The sequence below is a fragment of the Lagenorhynchus albirostris genome, chromosome 2, assembly GCF_949774975.1.
Source record: "Lagenorhynchus albirostris chromosome 2, mLagAlb1.1, whole genome shotgun sequence".
Taxonomy (NCBI): domain Eukaryota; kingdom Metazoa; phylum Chordata; class Mammalia; order Artiodactyla; family Delphinidae; genus Lagenorhynchus; species Lagenorhynchus albirostris.
The window spans coordinates 139,937,690-139,943,685 of NC_083096.1; the positions used below are offsets into that span (position 1 = coordinate 139,937,690).

Here is a 5,996-nt window from a genome sequence, read left to right on the forward strand (position 1 = left end):
TATTCACTGCGTGTGCTTCCGATGAGCCTGGAGGGCCATTGGATAGCACTAAGAATATAGCAGTAAACCAAACAAGCAGGTTTTCTGTCTGCCCAGAACTGACTTCCCAGCAGGGAGGAGAGAGAATTTAACAGACCATTGTGGAGCATGGTGAGAAGTGCTATGACGGTGGGGGAGGGGTACAGTGCTGAGGGGGGCACAGGGGAGGGTGGTCTCATCTAATCTGTGGGGTCAAGAAAGGCTTCCTGGATTAAGTGATGGTACAGCTGAGACCTGAAGACTGAGGAGGCATGAATCCAGTGAATAGGGGTGGGGTGGAAGGACGGAGAACACTCCAGGCAAGGGGGGAATGCTACAAACCAGGCATAGTATTAGACCCTTGTTTTAAAGAACTTCATAAATATGGACGCTCCCACACTGAACAAGCACCCAGGGTGCTAAGAGAGCAAGAGAAGAGACCACCCGTCTACCAAGAAGAGGTGACATCTGGATCTTAAAGGATGGGTAGCACTTCCACAGGAACCGAGAAAGCAGATGGCTAGTCCAAGGCCGTGGGGATTTTGTGGGAAAAGGCAATGAAGGAGAACTTATGACAGGCAGTTCCTGGAACAGAAATTGACCTTTTTGGGGGGTGGTCAGTACATGTTTGTCAAATACTAAACCTCGGGGCTAACGGTCATTGGTGGGGCTCAGAGAAACACAGAGAGGTTTTCCTGGGTTCCAGTGGCTGTTAGTACAACCCTCCCAGATGCAGATTTTGAACAGCTTCCGCTTCAGCACAACACAGACAAGGGGGTGACCCAGAATTACTGCCCACACCCACTGCCCCATGCTGCTCCACGGCCTACACAGCCATGGCAGCCCAGCGAGCGGCTGGTGTCCACGGCTCCCAGCGTCCCCCAACCCCAAGGACCCCAGGTGGGTGAGGAACAGTCACAAGGAACACAGTCTTTCAACTAATCAATTTTACTCCGATTATGGGATAAACACAGCAGACAAACTGATGTCTAAAAGAATTCCTAATGTCCCGTCCAGGTGCACAGATAAGCACATTGAAGAAAACAGTGCTGAAAATAATAGCGTCCACGGTGAAAATCCGGGTGGCACGTGGCCCCAACGGAACAAAGATGGTGTTGCTTCCAGTACATCACGTCACCACTCGCTTCCGCAGGGGCTTAGGTGAGACAGCTGAGACGAGTCACACCTTCATCTTTGGGGCCTGGAGACTAGGAGCCTGGGACAGCCCTGCAGCCCCTGCACAACAGCCAAGGCCTTTAAAAGGGACTCGGAAAGAGGACAAACTGCAGTGTCGGTATCCTGTGGCACGTCCCTGTGTGTCTGCTCCGGTGACAGAGCCTTTAGGGGCTGTGCTCGGCACAAGATACTGTGCCCAAACGCTCTACCTGTGGGACGCTGAACATTTCAGACTTCTACAGAACCTTTTCTACATTGCTTTGCATGTCGTGATTGCCATGTGTTTTTTGAACTTGAATGTCACGCTTAATATACTGAAGGATTTACTTTAGTTTTAAATAAAAATTGATATTTTACTTAAAGCGATAATCATTACTAAGACGTAGTGAAGACTAAGTTCGGCTGATCTAGATGCAGCGTGATGATTGTCTACAGCAACCCTGCAAGAGCGCCTCCCCGTTTTACAGGTGAGGCCTTGACAGGCATGGGAACGGGTCTCTCCGGCTCCAAAGCTCACACTCTTTCCACGAGGCTACACCAGACAAGGAAACGCCCGATGGACCGCTGCCTGGGACCCACGGGGGTCTGGTTAGTTGACATTTGAGGCACAGGATGCGGAGCAGTGAGGGATGCACTTAAAAAGGGAGAGGGAGGCCTATCCCGGGCCTGCACGACCCCGTGGAAGTTGTCGCAGGGACCACAGAGAGAAAACACAGGGCCTCTCCCCAAAGAGCTCACAAACTCAAAGCAGACAGACAAGGAGCCCAGCCTCAGGGTTGAGGCTGAAGGCGCCCTTCAGGAAGGACAAGCAGCCCCCCTGCCAGAGCCACACGGAGCCGACCGTAGTGCCCATGACTAGGACCGGCAGGGACGCGGTCCCTACTCCACGCCACCCACGTCATCTGGAGCCCTGATCAAACCGTACCGTAATCCTCTGTTTTCCTGTCCCACAGGTCTTTGCTCTTTCCCCCTGCGCCCCTCCCAGTTTTCAGGCAATACCCGGGAAGCATGTGTGTGGTCCCAGCAGCCTCAAGGTCACGCGTCAGCCGAGGGTTGGCACATGCTCCCAGCCCCCGCCCCCATTCCCGGCTCCGCCGTCACCACTTCAGTGCGCTAAGCCTCTTAGTTTACATTTCTGCATCTGGTTCTCAGCGGACAGAACCTCTCTGTCTGGGAAGCAGGGGACAAGGCAGAGCAGCTAGTCCCAGGGCCTAGTCAGTGGTCACTAAGCTGTGGAAAGTGACGATTCAAATTTTTTTTTTTTTTCCGGCCGCCCCGCACGGCATGTGGGATCTTATTTCCCTGACCAGGGATCGAACCTGCACCCCCGGCAGTGGAAGTGCAGAGTCTTAACCGCTGGACCGCCAGGGATGTCCCACAATTCGAATTTTGGAACTCAGAATCTGCCCAGGAGCCCTGGGTGAGAACTACAGTTTGCTCCTGAATCAGATTCATTCCATCACTTGTATATCATTCACTTATGGTGCTTTAAGACCCATGTTGACACTGGGGACAGGCGGGGATTCATCAGAGTCACTGTTCCCAACTCCCCTCTTCCCTTGAAGCAGAGCTGAACAGCTTCCTGCCTCACGTCCCACAGCCCCACACCTCCCATTGTTCGCCTTGACTGAGAACTCACCATGTTCTGGGAGTGCTGTCCTGTGCTAAAGCCTTCCACTCTTCATCTTAGTTCATCTTTACCATAACCATGAGGTAGATGTTGGTGCTCTGTGACCACCTAGAGGGGTGGGGTAGGGAGGGTGGGAGGGAGACGCAAGAGGGAGGGGATATGGGGATATATGTATATATAGCTGATTCACTTTGTGATACAGCAGAAACTAACACACCATTGTAAAGCAACGATACTATGATAGAGATGTTAAAAAAATAAATAAATAAAATAAAGATAAGGAAACTGAGGCACACTTATTCATTCAGTAATAGAAAACCTGGTCGAGACTCAGAATAGTCTCTTAAGGAAAAGAGAAAAGGGAATGAATCTGCAATTATTGAGCATCTACTTACTACATGTCAGGAACTATACGTTTTCAAAATGTTACCTCATTTAATCCTCCCAACACAGCAGGGAAGTGGGTTTGGATTTCCCAGTTTTCACAAATGTGCCAGACAGTCCGCAGTGAACTAAACAGATAAGCTCCCTGCCCTATGGAACTGATGATTCTAGTTAAACAATCAATCAGGCAATCCATTCATTAGATTGGGGAACACATGAAAAAGCATGTGAGATGGGGACAGAGAGTGGCAGGGAGGGGCAGTCAGGGAGGACTTCTCTGAGGAGGTGACACTTGAGCAGAGACCTGAATAAAACGAGGGAGCAAGTCCTTTTTGTCTGTAGTTGGAGGGGCATCCACGCTCAGAGCACTTGCTATTCACGTTTCCATCTCCCCAGCAACTAGTGCCCTCAGTGGGGTCTTCATACACCAGCCTCCACTGGGCACCTATTCTAGAGCAGGATTGGTACTCAAGTTGCCTCTCAGGCCCGTGCCCCCTGCCTCAGGCTGCTTAAAAGAGATTATCGAAAAGGCTTCTGGGGACCTGTCTAGGCCCAGCAGAAGAGCACAGCATGATCAGTCAGTGATGTATGTCGGCTGGAGCCTTTGGTGGCAGGAGCTCCCTGACGGCCAACTGGTTATCCAGCCACTGCATATGTACCTCCAGAACCCAGGAGACTACCTCCCCATGCTGCTTGCCCCACTGTGGTCCTCTCACAGAATGAGAAATACTCTACAATGCTCATTGAGGCCTAGCTCATCTTAGCCTCCAATGTAGGCTGGAAACTCCTTGAGGGCAGGGCCCATGTCTTGTCTCTGAATCCCCAGTCATCTGCATGCCCAGTTCAAGGTCTGACATTTAGTAGGTGTCTAATAAACACTTGTTGAATTGAATTGAAAATTCACCCTGACTCTCTGAAACCTCTACTTTTTAGACTGTGGGGACCACATAACAAAATTCTTCTTCCACACATCAACTCTTTTGGGAAAAAGGAAATGGGTGAGGTGGGAATTAAACATTTACTGAGCACTTACTAAGTGTCAGGCCTATATAGTTTCCAAATGTTGCTTCATTTAATCCTCCAACAACTCGCTGAAGTAGTTGTTCTTTTCCTTTTTATGGATGCAGAAATAAATCTTAAAACAGCCCTGGTTACAATTCTGGCTCTACCATTTATTAGCTGCGTGCCTCTAGGGATGCTTCCAGTCTCTCCGGCCCTGTAATCTTTTTAGGTCATCGCTCTGCCTCCCAGAGATTTGAAGACAGCAATTACATCCCCTCTGAGACTTTTCTTATCTCTGGGCAGCACATATCCAGCTATTTCCAATGTCTTTCATGGACAAGTGGTCGAGGGCATTGGCTCTGGAATTAGAATAACCAGGGTTTGTCCCTAACCACGTCACCTTGTGTACAAGTGACTTAACCTCTCTGAATGTTGGTTTTCCTAACTGTGAGACATGGGATACTCATGGTACCATCCCATAGAGTTGTTGCAAGGATTAAATAAGACCACAAAAGTAAGCACCTCACACCATGGCACACAGTAGGTCCTCATGAGATGCTGCCTCTGCTGGTTTTGAGTTCCACCCTCCACCATTTCAGCTAAGTTCAGGCCAGGTTGCTGGTGTCCAGTTCACATCATGTGACATCAGAACAAGACATTATCTGGGCCCCTTTGTTTTCCAGGGAAATCTGCCATGCCAGCCCAGATCCTGCCTCTTGGGGGGAAGTAAGGAACCGGAGTATGTGAACAAGACCAGGGTCATACCACTTCCAGGAACCCATACAAGCTCTGCTGATAAATCGTGACTCAAGCACTGGTGATAAATAAACTGGTGTTTACTCTAAACACAAGAGCAAAGATGGTGATTTGATCTAAACAGTTGGATTTTTATTACATTAACTATTTCAGAGCAACCATTGGGGAAACCTTCTCCACCCCAGGAGAATTAGTGGCTATAACACCAGGAAGCAGATCACTATCCTGGGTTACTTTCTTAAGTCCCAGAGGCACACTTTTTCACATGTCAATGTTTCTAAAATCAGAATGTATCTGATGATCAATGGACAACAATAATCAAGTAAAATAGTGCCAGGTTCCTCCTTCCAAGAAGTTATGATTTAACTGATGATGGTGCCCGCTTCGGCAGCACACATACTAAAATTGGAACGATACAGAGAAGATTAGAACGGCCCCTGCACAAGGATAACGCACAAATTCATGAAATGTTCCATATTTTTAGAGAAGAGACTTGTGGTTGCCAAGAGGGAGGGGGGTGGGAGAGGAATGGATTGGCAGTTTGGGGTTAGCAGATGCAAACTATTATATATAGAATGGATAAACAACAAGGTCCTACTGTATAGCACAGGGAAGTATATTCAATATCCTGTGATAGACCATAATGGAAAAGAAGATGAAAAAGAATGTGTGTGTGTGTGTATATATATATATATATATATATATATATATATATATATATATATATATATAAAAAACTGAATCATTTTGTTGTACACCAGAAACTAATACAATATTGTAAATCAACTATACTTCAAAAAATAAATAATAAATTGATGATGAACATTCGAATAGAGGAGGCCACCACTGACTGAGCACATACTGTTAGACCCAATGCTGGATGCTAGATCCTTTCATTTTCATCGCTTTCTTTTATGTTCTTTCAGCATGTTTTTTTTCTTTATAAAAAATAATAATCATTGAAGAAAACTTTAAAAATACAAGCAGCTCAAGTATCCCAGAGTTCCCCAGTAAAGAGATACCTAAAGAG

The 5,996-nt window shown here is 47.5% G+C and overlaps 1 non-coding gene across 1 annotated transcript; it reads left to right on the top strand.

Moving 5' to 3' along the window:
• Nucleotides 1–5,341: 5,341 nt before the first annotated feature.
• On the top strand, nt 5,342–5,448 carry LOC132516501 (U6 spliceosomal RNA). The gene has a single exon (XR_009539335.1). It is a non-coding gene; the product is annotated as a U6 spliceosomal RNA (small nuclear RNA).
• The last annotated feature ends 548 nt before the right edge of the window (nt 5,449–5,996 follow it).